At 45.1% G+C, this 20,353-nt stretch overlaps 1 pseudogene; it reads left to right on the top strand.

Annotated features, from left to right (window-relative positions):
* Positions 1 to 18,998: 18,998 nt before the first annotated feature.
* LOC126177288 (5S ribosomal RNA) lies at positions 18,999 to 19,116 on the top strand (annotated as a pseudogene).
* The last annotated feature ends 1,237 nt before the right edge of the window (positions 19,117 to 20,353 follow it).

The following is a 20,353-nucleotide window of genomic DNA, read 5'->3' as shown; positions in this document are numbered from 1 at the left end:
GCCTGAGTGTGACAGTCGCTAGGTATCAACTTTGTTGATACAGACAGACTTGTTGTCTTTGCTCTCAGGAGAGTTTCCTGTTAGAACAATTAGGCACTGCACTGTTGCGAACCTATACGATTCTGGGCTTTACCTCCGGGTTGGAAGTCGCCGTTGAGTACGCACTTCTTCTGCCTATACTTATGTTGAGACGTTACCTGAACTCCGTCCTTGTGGCTGGGAGTTCGCGTTTCTCGTCTGTAGAACACAGAGAGGAGAAGACAGTATTGGAGTATATTTGTCAGAGGACGGCCTTTTGCAGTCCTTGTGTTTGAAAGCGTTTATTTGTGACTGTGTAAGTAGGCTCTTTAGGTTCTTACATTGGTAACGCCGCCGCCACGTAGCGCTCTCTGTATGAAAATCACTGGCTGTGCTGTGTGCAGTCTGTGGCTAGTTTGCATTGTTGTCTGCCATTGTAGTGGTGGGCGGCTGGATGTGATCAGCGCGTAGCGTTGCGCAGTAGCAGGTGAGCCGCCAGCAGTGGTGGATGTGGGGAGAGAGATGGCGGAGTTTTGAAGTTTGTAATACTGGATATCATATATTATGACTATTAAGGTAAATACATTGTTTGTTCTCTATTAAAATCTTTCATTTGCTAACTATCCCTATCAGTAGTTAGTGCCTTCCGTAGTTTGAATCTTTTATTTAGCTGGCAGTAGTGGCGCTCGCTGTATTGCAGTAGTTCGAGTAATGAAGATTTTTGTGAGGTAAGTGATTTGTGAAAGGTATAGATTAATGTTAGTCAGGGCCATTCTTTTGTAGGGAATTTTGAAAGTCAGATTGGGTTGCGCTAAAAATATTGTGTGTCAGTTTAAGCACAGTCTGGTATAATTGTTCTAAGGGGACGTTTCAACTGGAGTTCTTCCAAATAGGGAAAAACAAATGATTACATTTTTAGAAAGACTGGATGATTTCTTCAAGAGAAAAAAATCACTGATTTAGGGATTCGATAACGCGTTGGTTCACCTTTGGCCCTTATGCGATCAGTTCTTCGACTTTGCACAGCTTGATAGAATTTTTGGATTTTCTTTTGAGGGATATCGCACCGAATTCTGTCCAACTGTCTGGTTATTCCGAACGTTCTCTACTGGGGAGAGAACCATCGAACTTACTGGCCAGGACTGAGCAAGCGCGAAGACAAGCAGTACAAACTGTAGCCGTGTGCGAGCTAGGAGTACCTTGCTGAAATGAAAGCCCAGGATGGCTTGTCATGAAGGGCGCAGCATATCGCTAACGTACCGCTGTGTTGTCAGTGTTCCGCCGATGACAACAAGTGGTCCTGCTATGAAAAGCAATAGCAGCCCAGACCATCACTCCTGGCTGTCGGGCCGTACAGCGGGTGACTGTCAGGTTGGTGACCTAGCACTGTCCGGCGCATCTCCAGACACGTCTTCGCTGGTCGTCGGGACTCATTTCGAAGCGTAACACATCGCTGAAGAAAGTTCTACTCCAGTCAATGAGATCCCAGGCTGAAGTTGTGTCTGGAGACGCCCTGGGCGTTAGTGGGATACCGAACTGACTGTTGCCCGCCATTCTGCTCCATAGCCAAGAGTGATGGTCTAGGGTGCCATTTGTTTTCATGGCAGAACCCCTTTAATAGTCATCAGCGGCACACGCACACCACAGCGGTATATCCTACGCCCCATTTTGTTGCCCTTCATGATAAGCCGTCCTGAGCTTACATTTCAGCAAGACAATGCACGTACGCACATGGCGAGAGTTTCTATTGCTTGTCTTCGTTGTTATCAACACCTACCTTGGCCAGAAAGGTCACCGGATCTCTCCGCAATTGAGAACCTTTGGAGCATTATGGGCAGAGCCCTCCAAGCAGCACGGAATTTTTGGACGAAATTTGGCACGACATCTCACAGGAGGACATCCAACAACTCTGTCAACCAATGCAAAGCCAAATAACTGCACGCTTAAGGGCCAGAGGTGGACCAACGCATTACTCAGATCCTCAATTTTTGAAGCTCTTCCTCTTGTATAACTCATCCTATTTTTGTGAAATTATAGGTATTTATCATCTGCAGATGTACATCACATGTGCAAATTCCCATTCGGATAATTCCTTCGTTCCGAGTTTTTTTTTTTTTTTTCATTTTTGTCTTAGAGTGTACATCCGAAGTCCGATCGTCGAGGCTGCGAGATTCGATATTAAACTTCTTGGCAGTTTAAAACTGTGTGCCGGACCGAGACTCGAACTCGGTACTTTTACCTTTCGCGGGCAAGTGCTCTACCAACTGGCACACAGTTTTAATCTGCCAGGAAGTTTCATATCACCGCACACTCCGCTGCAGAGTGAAAATCTGATTCTGGAGATTCGATATTCTTTTGTGCGATGACAAGGGAATGTGATCTAGCGTTGTTGATAATATTGAGTTAATCTGTTCTAATATCCAACTGAAATACTCCTACGTGGTGGAAGTTAATTCGTCGATTAGGTAATAAAGGAAAATGCATAGAGTTACGTTCGGAATACGGCTTGTTGCCAAATCAGGATCAAAGGAAATATGTACATTGCCACGGTGAAGTGTGTGTAGAGCTGCACAATAAGAGCGCTGATGTAGTCTTCCCCTTCGGACTCTACTGTACAAAATGCAAGAAAAGCACCTCGATAAGGAAAAAAAAACACTTGGTTTGATAGAGCGAAACTGAGTATTGTGAAGAATACAATTACCGCCTCGTGCTCGTTAGAAGGTTATACACTCCTGGAAATTGAAATAAGAACACCGTGAATTCATTGTCCCAGGAAGGGGAAACTTTATTGACACATTCCTGGGGTCAGATACATCACATAATCACACTGACAGAACCACAGGCACATAGACACAGGCAACAGAGCATGCACAATGTCGGCACTAGTACAGTGTATATCCACCTTTCGCAGCAATGCAGGCTGCTATTCTCCCATGGAGACGATCGTAGAGATGCTGGATGTAGTCCTGTGGAACGGCTTGCCATGCCATTTCCACCTGGCGCCTCAGTTGGACCAGCGTTCGCGCTGGACGTGCAGACCGCGTGAGACGACGCTTCATCCTGTCCCAAACATGCTCAATGGGGGACAGATCCGGAGATCTTGCTGGCCAGGGTAGTTGACTTACACCTTCTAGAGCACGTTGGGTGGCACGGGATACATGCGGACGTGCATTGTCCTGTTGGAACAGCAAGTTCCCTTGCCGGTCTAGGAATGGTAGAACGATGGGTTCGATGACGGTTTGGATGTATCGTGCACTATTCAGTGTCCCCTCGACGATCACCAGTGGTGTACGGCCAGTGTAGGAGATTGCTCCCCACACCATGATGCCGGGTGTTGGCCCTGTGTGCCTCGGTCGTATGCAGTCCTGATTGTGGCGCTCACCTGCACGGCGCCAAACACGCATACGACCATCATTGGCACCAAGGCAGAAGCGACTCTCATCGCTGAAGACGACACGTCTCCATTCGTCCCTCCATTCACGCCTGTCGCGACACCACTGGAGGCGGGCTGCACGATGTTGGGGCGTGAGCGGAAGACGGCCTAACGGTGTGCGGGACCGTAGCCCAGCTTCATGGAGACGGTTGCGAATGGTCCTCGCCAATACCCCAGGAGCAACAGTGTCCCTAATTTGCTGGGAAGTGGCGGTGCGGTCCCCTACGGCACTGCGTAGGATCCTACGGTCTTGGCGTACATCCGTGCATCGCTGCGGTCCGGTCCCAGGTCGACGGGCACGTGCACCTTCCGCCGACCACTGGCGACAACATCGATGTACTGTGGAGACCTCACGCCCCACGTGTTGAGCAATTCGGCGGTACGTCCACCCGGCCTCCCGCATGCCCACTATACGCCCTCGCTCAAAGTCCGTCAACTGCACATACGGTTCACGTCCACACTGTCGCGGCATGCTACCAGTGTTAAAGACTGCGATGGAGCTCTGTATGCCACGGCAAACTGGCTGACACTGACGGCGGCGGTGCACAAATGCTGCGCAGCTAGCGCCATTCGACGGCCAACACCGCGGTTCCTGGTGTGTCCGCTGTGCCGTGCGTGTGATCATTGCTTGTACAGCCCTCTCGCAGTGTCCGGAGCAAGTATGGTGGGTCTGACACACCGGTGTCAATGTGTTCTTTTTTCCATTTCCAGGAGTGTACATCACAGGTGACTGCGTCATAAAGTAAAGTCTCAGTGAACACCGTGTTACTGTGACAAAAGAAGGATCCTTATCGGTGGTGGCAACAAGGCTGTAGAAGTTGACGAGACGCACACACCACTCGTAACTGAGGCAGAGGACGTCTCGTTAAGAACGAAGTAGAACAGATTTCGGTTTTTGGTGACGATGAAAGGAAATCAAAGGAGTACTTCATACTTGGAGCCAAAGGTAAGACAGTTTTAATGCCTCTAATAGGGCATTTCATTCTACCAGGTATCAAAGTGATAACAGACGACTGGAAATCGTATCGAAATCTGAAATAAAGAGGGCATCGATCTTGAAATTGTCAGCCACTTCGTAGAGTTTGTATCTTCCGACGATCCATCGGAGCACACCCAAACCATAGAGCGGTTGTGGATATCATTGAAAGGGAGAGCCGATAGGGCAAAAGAGATGAACTATGTATCTTCCAGTACTTGCATATCCATAATTTACGCTTGGCAGGAAAATATCTTCCGTGCGACATTCTCTCCATATTTCTGAGAGATTTTTCACGAGTTTAGCCAGGCTACGGTAGAAAAAGAATGCTCTCGGCCGTACTAAACTCGGCATTGTTCAAGCCAAGAGGCGGGAAAGAGGCAGAGGTGGATAGAGAGAGGGGGAAGGAGGAGATGAAGTAATAGAACTGGAGTAAATACACACCTGGGCAGCGCCGATTTCTAAGATAGTTTCATATAAGAATGGCGGCCAGAAAGACATCGAATCATACCTGCTTTTGTGGTAGTATGCACCTGAAATATCCCTATACTCTCTAATTTTTAGGCACTCCATGTTTTAAACGACAATATAACGTCTAAATGTACATCTGTAGATTGAATAACTGATGAGGAGCTACTGAACGTAACTGGGGAAATATATATGGCACAACTAAACTAAAAGAAGGAATTCATTGATAGGGCATCAAGGAATATTACTTAAAATCCGTCTTGATTGCAAAATGTTTATTCATATGACCGGTTTCGGTTCCTCTAGAACCATCTTCAGATCTCATATTTCGGTTACAGGAGTAACCACTCCTGTAACCAAAATATCAGATCTGAAGAAATACAGCACTTTCACATGCTGCGTCAGTTTTCATGTGACGCATCACGTGAACGTTTCTGTATTTGTACGGGTTCCTCCTGTAACCGAAATATCAGATCTGAAGATGGTTCCAGAGGAACCGAAAGCGGTCAATGAATAAACATTTTACAGGCAAGACGGATTACAAGTAACATTGTAAAATCACTGAGTGCGGCTATTCTATCAGACATTACTGTTTTTGCATCAAGGAACAGTCAGTTTTGTCATGGAGGAAAGTGTATGGGGGGAGGAGGATAAAAAAAATGGTTCAAATGGCTCCGAGCACTATGGGACTTAACATCTGTGGTCATCAGTCCCCTAGAACTTAGAACTACTTAAACCTAACTAACCTAGGGACATCACACACATCCATGCCCGAGGCAGGATTCGAACCTGCGACAGTAGCGGAGGATAAAAACAGTAGAGGGAGAGCAAGGCATATATACAGTAGACTGAGTCAAGTTGCTAGGAGATGAAGAGTCTTTCACGGCATATTTTAGCAACAAAAGCTACATCAAACCAGTCCTAATATTGAAGACTAGAAAAACAATGTTTGTATGAAAATGACAGAGGATGGCAAGTAAATCTGAACATATTTCAGCCAAACTGTAGCTGATAGCAACAGGAATATTTATTTTCCTTCTTTCAAAAAGCGATCTGTTGGATGTTGATGGCGGAGCACATTTGTTCCAGATTACCGCCCGATACTAGCGGCAGTCAGACGAACAAGGGTCGGTTATGAAAATGAGCTGCTGAAGATTCACCAAATCAAGAGTGACTGAGATGTTTCTGTAGATGGATGTACCAAATGTACCTCATCACGTGCTGCGAAGATGTTCTCCGATTGCAGATAATACAGGGTGTCCACAATGAGACTCCAACATTTTAATATCGTATATCTTTCTCATTTCAGATGGTGGACCTGTGAATCCTGAAGGGGCAGACAGAGCAACTCAACACGTTTGTGGTGCGCAAATTTGATACGCCAAGTGGCCGTAGTGGATCTGCAATCAATTGTTTTAGCAAAATGGAGGATATGGAGGAGCGTGCACAAGTGGTCTGGTTGTATGCCGAGACAGAATCGGCGACCCAAGAGCAAAGAAACTTTCGTCGAGTTTACCATAAAGCGCCCCCGTCGTTCGAGACTATACAGAAGTGGTGTGACCAGTTTTTGGCTACTGGGAGTGTTGCGAAAGGGCATGGTGGTGGTAAGCCTGGGATCGGCGAACATCGTGTGGAACAAGTGCGGCGGTCATTCGAACAAAGTCCACAGACGTCAGTGCGACAGACAGCACGAGAACTTTGTATGAAACTTTCAACAGTGCAAAAAGTGCTTCATCAGCGATCACGTTGGTATGCATATAAAGTGCAAGTTGTGCAAGAAATCAAGCCTGATGATCGATCAAAGCGAGAAGAATTTGCATGTGTCATGCTAGACCGCATTGCCGCGGAAGAGACATTTTTTTATCACGCGTGATGTTTACTGACGCGGCAAACCTTTCACGTGTCAGGGGCTGTCAATCGTCACAATGTACGCATCTGGGGGTCCGAAAATCCACATGAACCTAGGGAACACATGCGCGACAGTCCGAAAGGTAATGTGTGGTGTGGTTTTATGATAAATCGCATTGTTGGGCCGCTTTTCTTTCAGGAGCCGACTGTGGATGGAGCCATCTACCTGGACATGGAACAATTTGCCGTGCCACAGATAGCAGACCTGCAGCCAAATGTGATGTTTCAACAGGACGGTGCACCACCACATTGGAGCCTTGATGTCCGAAAATTTTTAAATGACACATTCCCACAATGATGGATTGGCCGTGAAGGTCCAATTCCTTGGCCGCCACGATCGCCTGACATAACCCCCCTCGATTTTTTCTTTGTGGGGTTATGTGAAAGACCGGGTATACGCTACACCAGTAAAGGACCTGCAAGACTTGAAACAGCGCATAAGAATTGTCGTCAACTCTGTCACAGAACAGATGCTACGCAACACATGGCACGAAATCGATTAAACACTTAATATTCTCTGTGCTACCAATGGCGCCCATGTTCAAGTGTACTGAACCGTCCACCTGTGTATGAAAACTTGATGAGCTGCTGTATGATTTCCCTGCATTTGTTCGTCAATAAATTGTGTTTCCTCTCAGATTTTATGAGTTCAAATGTTGGAGTCTCGTTGTGGACACCCTGTATGTCAATGAAATTTAAATAACAACTACCTACCGTTATCAGTTTCTTACATTTTGAAAGAAGAAGGAACTATAACGTTTTGTTGTTGTTGTTGTGGTCTTCAGTCCTGAGACAGGTTTGATGCAGCTCTCCATGCTACTCTATCCTGTGCAAGCTTCTTCATCTCCCAGTACCTACTGCAACCTACATCCTTTTGAATCTGCTTAGTGTATTCATCTCTTGGTCTCCCCCTATGATTTTTACCCTCCACGCTACCCTCCAATACTGAATTGGTGATCCCTTGATGCCTCAGAACATGTCCTACCAACCGATTCCTTCTTCTGGTCAAGTTGTGCCACAAACTTCTCTTCTCCCCAATCCTATTCAATACTTCCTCATCAATTATGTGATCTACCCATCTAATCTTCAGCATTCTTATGTAGCACCACATTTCAAAAGCTTCTAATCTCTTCTTGTCCAAACTATTTACCGTCCATGTTTCACTTCCATACATGGCTACACTCCACACAAATACTTTCAGAAATGGCTTCCTAACACTTAAATCTATACTCGATGTTAACAAATTCCTCTTCTTCAGAAACGCTTCCCTTGCCATTGCCAGTCTACATTTTATATCCTCTCTACTTCGACCATCATCAGTTATTTTGCTCCCCAAATAGCAAAACGAATTTACTACTTTAAGTGTCTCATTTCCTAATCTAATTCCCTCAGCATCACCCGACTTAATTCGACTACATTCCATTATCCTCGTTTTGCTTTTGTTGATGTTCATCTTATATCCTCCCTTCAAGACACCATTCATTCCGTTCAACTGCTCTTCCAAGTCCTTTGCTGTCTGACAGAATTACAACGTCATCGGCGAACCTCAAAGTTTTTATTTCTTCTCCATGGATTTTAATACCTACTCCAAATTTTTCTTTTGTTTCCTTTACTGCTTGCTCAATATACAGATTGAATAACATCGGGGAGAGGCTACAGCCCTGTCTTACTCCCTTCCCAACCACTGCTTCCCTTTCATGTCCCTCGACTCTTATAACTGCCATCTGGTTTCTGTACAAATTGTAAATAGCCTTTCGCTCCCTGTATTTTACCCCTGCCACCTTTAGAATTTGAAAGAGAGTATTCCAGTCAACATTGTCAAAAGCTTTCTCTAAGTCTACAAATGCTAGAAACGTAGGTTTGCCTTTCCTTAATCTTTCTTCTAAGATAAGTCGCAAGGTCAGTATTGCCTCACGTGTTCCAGTATTTCTACGGAATCCAAACTGATCTTCCCCGAGGTCGGCTTCTACTAGTTTTTCCATTCGTCTGTAAAGAATTCGTGTTAGTATTTTGCAGCTGTGGCTTATTAAACTGATTGTTCGGTAATTTTCACATCTGTCAACACCTGCTTTCTTTGGGATTGGAATTATTATATTCTTCTTGAAGTCTGAGGGTATTTCGCCTGTTTCATACATCTTGCTCACTAGATGGTAGAGTTTTGTCAGGACTGGCTCTCCCAAGGCCGTCAGTAGTTCCAATGGAATGTTGTCTACTCCGGGGGCTTTGTTTCGACTCAGGTCTTTCAGTGCTCTGTCAAACTCTTCACGCAGTATCGTATCTCCCATTTCATCTTCATCTACATCCTCTTCCATTTCCATAATATTGTCCTCAAGTGCATCGCGCTTGTATAGACCCTCTATATACTCCTTCCACCTTTCTACTTTCCTTCTTTGCTTAGAACTGGGTTTCCATCTGAGCTCTTGATGTTCATACAAGTGGTTCTCTTATCTCCAAAGGTCTCTTTAATTTTCCTGTAGGCAGTATCTATCTTACCCCTAGTGAGATAAGCCTCTACATCCTTACATTTGTCCTCTAGCCATCCCTGCTTAGCCATTTTGCACTTCCTGCCGATCTCATTTTTGAGACGTTTGTATTCCTTTTTGCCTGCTTCATTTACTGCATTTTTATATTTTCTCCTTTCATCAATTAAATACAATATTTCTTCTGTTACCCAAGGATTTCTACTAGCCCTCGTCTTTTTACCTACTTGATCGTCTGCTGCCTTCACTACTTCATCCCTCAAAGCTACCCATTCTTCTTCTACTGTATTTCTTTCCCCCGTTCCTGTCAATTGTTCCCTTATGCTCTCCCTGAAACTCTGTACAACCTCTGGTTCTTTCAGTTTATCCAGGTCCCATCTCCTTAAATTCCCACCTTTTTGCAGTTTCTTCAGTTTCAATCTACAGGTCATAACCAATAGATTGTGGTCAGAGTCCACATCTGCCCCTGGAAATGTTTTACAATTTAAAACCTGGTTCCTAAATCTCTGTCTTACCATTATATAATCTCTCTGATACCTTTTAGTATCTCCAGGGTTCTTCCATGTATACAACCTTCTATCATGATTCGTTTTAGAAGCTCAAAAGTTCATGAATGGGTGAGGGTTGGTAATTGATTGCATAAAAAATGTACTGCCATCTAATCATCAGCCCTTGAATTCTTAACCAGTAGCTCCTAGCTCAGGGCCGGCAGATAACTTGGTAGATTTAGCAGGAACTGTTGACTGCGGGGATACGTGAACTAATCTTACGTAGACGACTATACCGCAGGATTACAGCGACGACGCGCTCCCAACGGCTTGTGCCGAGTGAGTGGGCGGATCGCTGTTTAGTGCAGCAGCAGGTGCTGCCAGGAGCACGAAGGTGTTCAGAGGCTGCTGAGGTGGGCGGCATGCTATGCCGTCTCTGATACGTGTATCTCGGCTGTCATCGAGGCTCTGCGCAAGACGTCTGGCGCCGTTAGCCCGTTGCGATGGCAGCTAGCGTGCCGCGTTCCATTGCGGTCAGCAGCCACTAAAGTCTTAGCAGCAGTACAACACTGCAGACTTTGACGTTTTGCAATTGGTACTGATGGTGTATCTTCACGTGTTCATTCGGGTTGATGATGTAACTTTTACGCACAATAATTATGCGATTGATGTAATCGTATTCGTACGGTTGGAGTACATAAACATCACTTCTGTCTCAGCATTTGGCGACTGAGTATGTCATATAATAAAACAATAATGAATCCATTCTCTAGTCCCGTGCTACCCTTACTCCTGTAGTGTAGCTGAGGACAGCAACGCTAAACCTAATGTCAGGAGTACCCCAGGGAAGTGTTAAAAGGGCGCGCCGGCCGTTGGTGGCCGAGCGGTTCTAGGCGCGTCAGTCTGGAACCGCGCGACCGCTACGGTCGCAGGTTCGAATCCTGCCTCGGGCATGAATGTGTGTGATGTCCTTAGCTTAGTTAGGTTTAAGTAGTTCTAAGTTCTAGGGGACTGATGACCTCAGATGTTAAGTTCCATAGTGCTCCGAGCCATTTGAACCAGTAACATTTTAGTTGTTTACTATCACAAGAGGTTTGAGAAATTTATTTCCCTACTTGTCTCATTCCTTATTGATTTACTTAACTTATTAACCCTCCTATCCTTACCAATTAAGATAAGGAAAAATACAAACGAGAAGAATAACATCCGCTAGGTTTCCTCGAGACTCGATCACGGGTTATCCGCTTCCCAGCTAGTTACCTCGGCCGTTGCCCTGTCGGTGCTCCCAGTGAAAGGCGTTTAGCATGTGGATACATAAGCAACAGTTCCTTTCCTCGCTTTCTGGAAAAGTATGCATTTGTGGACCACATACCTGACGATGAAAAATGCTCTATTTACGATTATATAACGATCCCACCAATTTTGAGCCAATTCCTCATTATTTTACGGGTGATTTTTTAAAATACGGGAGCGTGTTGAGCCAAAATATCCTAGAGTCCTTCGTTTTAGGTTGTACACAAGCGAACAGCCAAATTTGAGCCGAATCGGTTGGCCGTATTTGAGGCCTTCCCCTTGTTAGACAAAATTTCCAGTTGGTGTGCTGAATGGTAGCTACATCGAAATGTGGAAAATGTAAGTTAATTCGGATGATTAGAAAGAACAAATCTGTAATCTTCGGATACAGTATTACTAGCGTCCTGCTTGACACAGTCAAGTCGTTTAAATATCGGGGCTTAACGTTGCAAAGCGATATGAAATAGCACGAACATGTGAGAACTGTGGTAGGGGTTGCCGAATGGTCGACTTCGGTTCATTGGGAGAATTTGAGGAAAGAGTGGTTCACCCGTAAAGGTGACCGCTTACAGGACGGTGGTGCGACCTGCTCTTGAACACTGCTCGAGTGTTTGGGATCCGTGCCATGTCGGATTGATAGTAGACCTTGAGAGAATTCAGAGGCGGGCTGCTAGATTTGTTACCGGTATATCTGAACAGTACGTAAGTGGTACGGAGATGATTCGGAAACTCAAATGGAAATCCCTAGATGGAACGCGACGTTTTTTCGAGAAACAATATTGAGAAAATTCACAGAACCGGCATTTCAAGCTGACTGCCAAGCGATTCTATTACCGCCACCATACATTGCCCGTATGGACCACGAAGACTAGATACGAGAAATTAGGGCTCATACGGAGGCATATATACAGTCGTTCTTCCTGGCTCTATATGAGCAACTGGAAAGGAAATGTCTAGTAGTAGTAACCCGCGTCTCATCCAATACCATTTTTCATTCAAAAGGGGAATCAAAGCTTTACCTATGATTGTACTTTCCGTCACGTACCGTACGTTGGATTCCGGAGATGTAGATGCAGATATAGCCATCAAAGACTAAGTAAGATATGGTCTGTAATACTGTAATATTTCCTTATTTGTGCAGTTCAGTCCTTTTTAGATTCTATGAGGAGAGATGCAACTGGGTAGGTGACGTATTTTCTGACGCTCTCTTTAATATATGTTCGTGAATAACGATCTGCTCAGTACCTCTCCTTGCATATCAGATACCTATCGTAATTACGTAACTGGAATATAAGATCTCAAATGTACAGCATCTTCTTTGTACGCTTGCACAACACTAGATCTTTTTCCATCTCCTTCTCCATTTTAGCCGGACGAGTCTGGAATAAACCACATAGTAACCCGCGTCTCATCCAATACCATTTTTCATTCAAAAGGGGAATCAAAGTTTTACCTATGATTGTTCAAATTTTCTCAGCACAAAGAGTATTCCTTCAAGCTTTGGACTTGCAATCTGATGACGTCAGCATCTTCCACGATATTTCCACCAGTAACCATTCAGCCGTCTTCAGGTGAGTGTAAAACTCATCCGGCTGCAAGCCCGGAACGTCATGGAAAGCGTTACCTGTTATCATGCTGTCTCAGAGCATCCCATGTTTTTTCCTTCTGTTTAAAAGCGAATCTAGTACTTCTGTCACATTGTCAAAATACTGTTTCTGTTTCCATCATTGTCACCTATCTCTGTTTCCTTTCTTCCATTTTATCCGTTAATAAAACGTTATTACTTTTTCATCTACTATTACGTCTAGAGCCACATTCCGCAGGCAACCTTGTTGTGTGTCGGAAGGTACTTTGTGTATCACTGTCACTTCCACAGTTTCCACTTGCAGTGAGTGGTGAGCTGGAAGAACGATCGTTGGTAGCCCTCCGTTTGCGCTCTAAGTTCTATGATTGCACCTTTATGCTCGTTTCTCGGTATAAACGGAGCAGGAAGCAATACCGAGTGTTGAATCACCTAAAACTTGCACCGTTAATGTTGTGAAAGTGGGAGGTGTTATTGACTTGCGGTTTTCGCAAAATGGATTGTGGAAATGGGAAGTGCTACTGAAGTGGTAGTCATGATTGGTAGTCAAAGGGCTTGTATTGTTAGCCAATACACAGTTTGTAATAATATTTGTGAGGTGTATTCTTTGTGCAAACGTACAGTTTTTCAAATGGAACAATGCCTATTAACAATAAGTATTACTAGCGTCCTGCTTGACACAGTCAAGTCGTTTAAATGTCGGGGCTTAACGTTGCAAAGCGATATGAAATAGCACGAACATGTGAGAAGTGTGGTAGGGGTTGCCGAATGGTCGACTTCGATTCATTGGGAGAATTTGAGGAAAGAGTGGTTCACCCGTAAAGGTGACCGCATACAGGACGTTGGTGCGACCTGTTCTTGAACACTGCTCGAGTGTTTGGGATCCGTGCCATGTCGGATTGATAGTAGACCTCGAAGGAATTCAGAAGCGGGCTGCTAGATTTGTTACCGGTATATCTGAACAGTACGTAAGTGGTACGGAGATGACTCGGAAACACAAATGGAAATCCCTAGAAGGAACGCGACGTTTTTTTCGAGAAACAATATTGAGAAAATTCACAGAACCGGCATTTCAAGCTGACTGCCAAGCGATTCTATTACCGCCACCATACATTGCCCGTATGGACCACGAAGACTAGATACGAGAAATTAGGGCTCATACGGAGGCATATAGACAGTCGTTCTTCCTGGCTCTATATGAGCAACTGGAAAGGAAATGTATAGTAGTGCTAAAAGTAGGATAAATTAGAAAATCAGTGGCGTTTGTTACAGGATTGTAGTCTTTTCCAAGATAACGTACTGTGAAAAGATTCCACACAATCACTTGTTTGTGACATTTAGCTTGCGTTCTTGCTAGGTGCGATGTTTTTATGTTTGCTTACAGTGTGATTGTGTGTTCCTTGAGCGCACTGCGACGTGCTAGTCAGTTACTGTGTGGCAGTCCAAGCAGTTGGTCGTGAGTGAACGATGGGATTTTTACCAATGCAGGAAAAGCTGACATGCTCATGGTGTATGGGGAGAGTAAGAAGAATGCAGTTCGTTCTTGTACGATGTGAAAAAAAAAAAAATGGAAATGAAGTCCCATGCTTCTTTACAGAGCGTAGGGGAACGATGCGGGAGACCCGCCTTACTAGGCAAGGTCCTTATGGAGGTGGTTTGCCGTTGCCTTCCTCCGACCGTAATGGGGATGAATGATGATGATGAAGACGACACAACAACACCCAGACATCTCGAGGCAGGAAAAATCCCTGACCTCACCGGGAATCGAACCCGGGACCCCGTGCTCGGGAAGGGGAAGCGAGAACGCTACCGCGAGCCGGCCGCGGTGGTCTAGCGGTTCTGGCGCTGCAGTCCGGAACCGCGGGACTGCTACGGTCGCAGGTTCGAATCCTGCCTCGGGCATGGGTGTGTGTGATGTCCTTAGGTTAGTTAGGTTTAAGTAGTTCTAAGTTCTAGGGGACTTGTGACCTAAGATGTTGAGTCCCATAGTGCTCAGAGCCATTTGAACCATTTTTGAACGCTACCGCGAGACCACGAGGGGCGGACTTGTACGATGTTTGCGCCAAGATATCCCAACTGACGTCAACCATCTCGGCATTTATTTGTCAACCTCTTCAACCAGTTACGTGAAGGTGGTAGTGTAACAGCTAGACAGAACACAGACCTAGAGGGGACAAGTGACGGCAGAAGAGGACGAAAATTAATCTTATTGCTGCTGTTGCACGGGCGCAATCGCGCGAGTAAGTGGCATGAGTCAGACAAGAGTCCGACGCATCCTCCATCGACATAGGTTCCATCCTTATTACATCTCTCTGCATGAGGAGGTCCATGGAAATGATTGTGAGAATCGTGTTACCTTCTGCACACGGTCATTAAGACATTCATGTATCTCATTTACCAATCATGGCCAGGTAAGCAGCCGAATCACGCACTATTGGTCTGTCGACGATCCCCGTTGTCTTCTCACAGCTGGAACATCAGTGTCGATGGAGTTTAAACATGTAGTGTGGGATACTGAACCATCTGCACCTAGGTCCGTTTTTCATAGACGGAACACGGAAGGCGCCCATCTATCACAACCACCTTGGAAACCATCTCCCATGGATGCTAGAAGACGTTCCTCTGCAGACTATGAGGAACCTGAGGTTCCAACGTGGTGGCTGTCCAGCCCAAAGTGCACGAAGTACTACAGCATGTCTTCACGAATTGTTTCCTAATCGATGGACTGGATGCAGAGCACGTGTACCTTGGCCGGCCCGTTCCCGGGATTTGACGCCTGTAGACTTCTTTTCTGTGGGGAAAGATGTAAGACGCGTCTACAAGCACTTGTCAAATACAACCCATATGCAAAGATATATTATTGCAGCCTGCTCGGTCGTCTGCGTTGCAATGCTAACGTGTGTGCAGCAGTGGTTCCATACCAATCTGAAAGCGTGTGTTGGTGTTGCCGGCAGTCATTTTGAACACAGTTTGTGATAGTCAGTTGTCTCGTTACTGGTCAGAATCGTAGCGTACGAACTTGTGTTGTTCTTTAGTGTGTGCTACCACAAGTACTGTACAAGAGTCGGTGTGGCAACTTTTCAAAATACGATGTCTCGTAAACGACTCGTACTAGAATCCTGCCTCAAACACCACTGACATTCTAATTACTTTTAGTCTGTTAATATCAATAGGCATTGTTCCTTCTGAAAAATGTGTGTTTGCACAAAAAATAAACCTTCTAAGTATTGTTAAAATCGGACATTATGAACCTCTGACTACCCATCCACTCTGTGAAAACGGCCCTTCAGTAGTATTTCCATTTCCGAAATATTTGTGGTGCAAGTTTGAGAGGTGGCATGAACCCCCTCTCATATTTCTATCTTACGATTTTCCTCTCTAATTGCATGCAGTGAAAAGTCGCTATTCCTTCACACGCGGACTTCCCACGCAGCGTCTCTCGTGACCCGGGTGGTCCGGTGACAGGCGGGCTCTGCTGATCTGGAAAGCGTTAAGCCGATGGGTGTGAGGAAGTCGAGTGAATGCTTTGCAGACGCCGGCATTGTCAAAAGACACGCCCGGAGGGGTCTGAAGTAGCGGCTGGGCTAGAGGTTCCGTTACTTCACAGAAACTTAGCGAAAACACTTTCTGGCTGGTTACCAGCGAGGCGTGGGAATGACTTGTGTACCCAGGCAGTTGTGGCGGGAAAATTCCCGCGCTTTCTGCAAAATAGTAACTGTGATTGGCTTGCTCAGGGCATAGCTCCGTGACGTAGCAAAATCAGCACAGAAATTGGCACCAAGAAAATCCATTGGTGGAATGGTAGTGCTCCGGCAATAGAGTGGAATTTTCCGCCGGTTTTCGAGTTGCTGATTGGAACGTTTAACCATGGCCACTGTCGTGGGGGCGGGAATGTTGTGTGTTCGATCTGTACGGGTGCTCTGAGTAGTCGGCTCTCGCCTTTCGGTCGAGGACGTCGAAGCAACCAGCCATCGCCTCCGGTACGCCAGATCGTGTTCTGGCAGTTAAGAAGACAGTCTGGTAATGTATGTCCGCAGCACCGGCAGATAGGGATTTTCCTAGGTGATAATCAGAGCTCAGCAGAGCGCGCCTGTTCGTCTTTTTCTAACTTTGTTCTGTCTTGAGTAGCAGCAATTAATGTTGGGTTAGCTGTGTGTCTCTCTTAAGATTTGAGTGGCAAGGAATTGGCTCCACATACCACTTCGTCTTAAACCTCACAATCTAGTTTAGGGACAACTTCACCTTCATAGCGTTTGTTTGAGTATCCAATTTGAGCCAATTTGATGTATTGTAAATGTTTCATGTGTTTTTGTTTATTATTTTGTGTTTAGTCTTAATAAATCATATTGTTATTTCGGACAGAACTTTCATTCTGTTAATCGGTACAGCAACCCATCATTTCTCACTACGTTAATGAAACCTTCCTTTATTTAGATTATTTATCAAATTAAATTATTACAGGTGCCAAACTCTTTTCTACTCCACTTGCAGGGTTGATTACAGTCAGTTCGTGTATATTTTTTAATCCATGTGCAACAGCAATAGTCGGAGTTAGAATAGGGGGGGCTTAGAGCATCATTTACATATGGAGATTCTAGAAGAATTTAGTGTTAAATACACTGCTTGCCGCGGCACCTCGCAAGTTTTAGGTGATTCACCCCATATAGAAAGTGGTCAAAAGTAGTGTCAAAAGCTTGTAAAGGTGTTGCAGAGTAAGCTACGCTGAGAAATACTTGTTAAGAAATAATGCGATTCGTTGTGCCTTTTCCGAGTTAATCAGCATTGAAGTTAGCCAATCAGACGTTGCCCTCGCGTATTCAAGCGGCCCGCCAGATAGAATTAGTATGAGTTGTTCTCATAGCGTAAATGATAACGCACGTAACTGCTCAGCCTTTGTCTCGGCTTAGATCCTCGCTTCAGTCCCATGTCCAACTTTTGTATCGCTTCTTTGTTCGGTTTTACGATACCAAACGAAGGACACATTTGGCGTCACTGTCTCTGGCGAACCGCGTGAATTTAAGTGCGCAGCGGTCTGTTTGGCAAACTTAAATGTTAAGTAACTTGGAAATAGCATAACGAATCGAATTTTTTTCTTAATAGTTATTTCTCAGCTTAATCTACCCAGCAGCACCATTACAATCTTTTCAGACTGCTTCTGACCATCATGTATAGGCTGACTAAAAAAATATCGGTGCTTTGAAGCAGCTTATTTTCAGAGCACGCACGCTATAATATTAAAACCGCCAAACACAGAACTCAACTCGGTACAACATGGCATCTCCAAAGTTATGACTGTGATGCACGTAGCAAAAATCTGACATGGCAAATTTTTCCTGTCACAAATGGTTCAAATGGCTCTGAGCACTATGGGACTTAACTTCTGAGGTCAACAGTCCCCTGGAACTTAGAACTACTTAAACCTAACTAACCTAAGGACATCACACACATCCATGCCCGAGGTAGGATTCGAACCTGCGACCGTAGGGGTCGTGCGGTTCCAGATTGCAGCGCCTAGAACCGCTCGGCCACTTCGGCCGACTTCCTTTCACACTTTGCAGTGTAGTGAAGCGTGGAATCCCACGCTGTGACGTCAGCAGTTCCTTGCCCATGAACGTTTTCACTTCCCTTGAGAAGGCGCCTTAAGCCGTCCTCTCACAGGACGTGGGAACGCACGTGGGTGAGGAGCCGTTGACGTCACAGCGTGGAATTCCATATTCCATTGCGCTGCGGTGCATGAAATAAGGAATCTGGTAGTCAGATGTTTGCCTCGTTGAGAGGAATGTGGCCAATGAGATGCTACGTAGTTCTACATCACAAGCAGAACATAGCTGTCGTCATCTTGTATGTCGTTAAACATCGTATTTCGGAGGATTTTGTTTCTCATGGAGCACATGATATTAATGTAAGCTGTTTCAAAGCATCATCGGATTTAGGATCTCTCGAAAACGCGTCGTTTTAGCTAAGATTTGTTATGATAAAATGACGGGAAACTACATGTCGCTAGGTAAAGGCTTCCTATAATTGATGTTTCTCGTATTGTAATTTGTGCGCTGTCGAGGTATACCCTTTCAGTGTTACAGCATAATGATGATCTATCAAGAGCGCGTCTCTTTGGTAGAATTGGCTGATTAAATGTCAAGTAATCGCACTTATAGATACAGTCTTTGGGCAGTGTATGCCATATACGAAGACCCATTTGCAAAGTCGAATCTGTAGCGCAGCTGGTAGCGTTCAGAGTTGTGAGGAGCTAAGCAACAGGTTCGCGTCTAGGTTCTACGAATGTTTTTTCTCCTTTTGCTTTCTAAAAATTTCCTAGTCTTCCTTATTTGTTTAATACAAGTATTACCTCACATCCAACGGCCTTGCCGCAGTGGTAACACCGGTTCCCGTCAGATCACCGAAGTTAAGCGCTGTCGGGCTGGGCTTGCACTTGGATGGGTGACCATCCGGTCTGCCGAGTGCTGTTGGCAAGCGGGGTGCACTCAGCTATTGTGAGGCAAACTGCGGAGCTACTTGATTGAGAAGTAGCGGCTCCGGCCTCGGAAACTGACACACGGCCGGGAGAGCGGTGTGGTGACCAGATGCACCTCCATCTCCGCATCCAGCGACGACTATGATTTGAGGATGACACGGCGGCCGGTCGGTCCCGCAGAGCCTTCATCTCAAAAGTCGAAGTTATTTGTTACGAATAACGTATTTGCTGCTACTGTTGTTGCAAATGCCGACGACTGGAATGTGACAGCCAATCTACGTCTGAAAGTAAACACAAGCTACACACTTGGCGTTGTTGCTACTAAGAAACTTTCTGTAGAATATATAAACCTAATACTGGGTTTATGGAATGGCTCATATTTGTATCGCGCCGATAAATATATTTTTTAGTCGTGGTAACATGTTTCGAAGAAAATCTCCTTTTCCATGAGAATGAGATTACGAAACGAAAATCTGTTTTGAAGTCTGTGAGATGAAGTACGTTATTTCGAAGTGTTGGTAGTCAACGCAACATCGAGAGTATGAATGTTACGCATGAGAAAACTGACATTAGATACTGTACCTTAACCACATTCAGTTTAAAACTGAAAATGGAATGAAAATTGAATTGAGTAATGAATACGTTCTACTAGCATGGCAATCATATGCTTTGACCACTTTTTTTCCCTAAGAAACATTCCTGGCACCAAAGGGGAAGTGTGTTGGCAAAATGCGCAGAGTTCCCAACCCGAGGCTGGTCTACCATGTCCCTTTCCCACCGTGCAGGAACCAAGAAAATTGTCGGGAACGTGGAGTAGACGTATGAAGAACATCAATGATTTTTTTATTTATTCTTCTTCTTCTTGTGTATTATTAATATCACCGAGAATAGCAGGAAAAAACGTCCCGAGGAGGATGGAGCGGCAATTCGCCAAACTCAGTGAGACTATCTGTATGTCCATCTATTTAGAGATGGTTGCGGGGCTCGGCTATTCCATAGAGGATGTCTAATTAAACACCTTTCAGCCGTCAAATTTCCAACCTTATTTTAATTGGCAACCAGTTTCACCATTTTACTACGCGATCTTCAGGCCCCTGACCGACGCATCGGAAGAATCTACCTCGGTTGTGTTCAAAATAGAGGGCCACATGGTTCAAATGGCTCTGAGCACTATGCGACTTAACTTCTGAGGTCATCAGTCGCCTAGAACTTAGAACTAATTAAACCTAACTAAC

The sequence above is a fragment of the Schistocerca cancellata genome, chromosome 3 (assembly GCF_023864275.1).
Source record: "Schistocerca cancellata isolate TAMUIC-IGC-003103 chromosome 3, iqSchCanc2.1, whole genome shotgun sequence".
Taxonomy (NCBI): domain Eukaryota; kingdom Metazoa; phylum Arthropoda; class Insecta; order Orthoptera; family Acrididae; genus Schistocerca; species Schistocerca cancellata.
The sequence above is the reverse complement of the archived record's forward strand: the minus strand, read 5'-3'. Positions and strand labels throughout refer to the sequence as shown.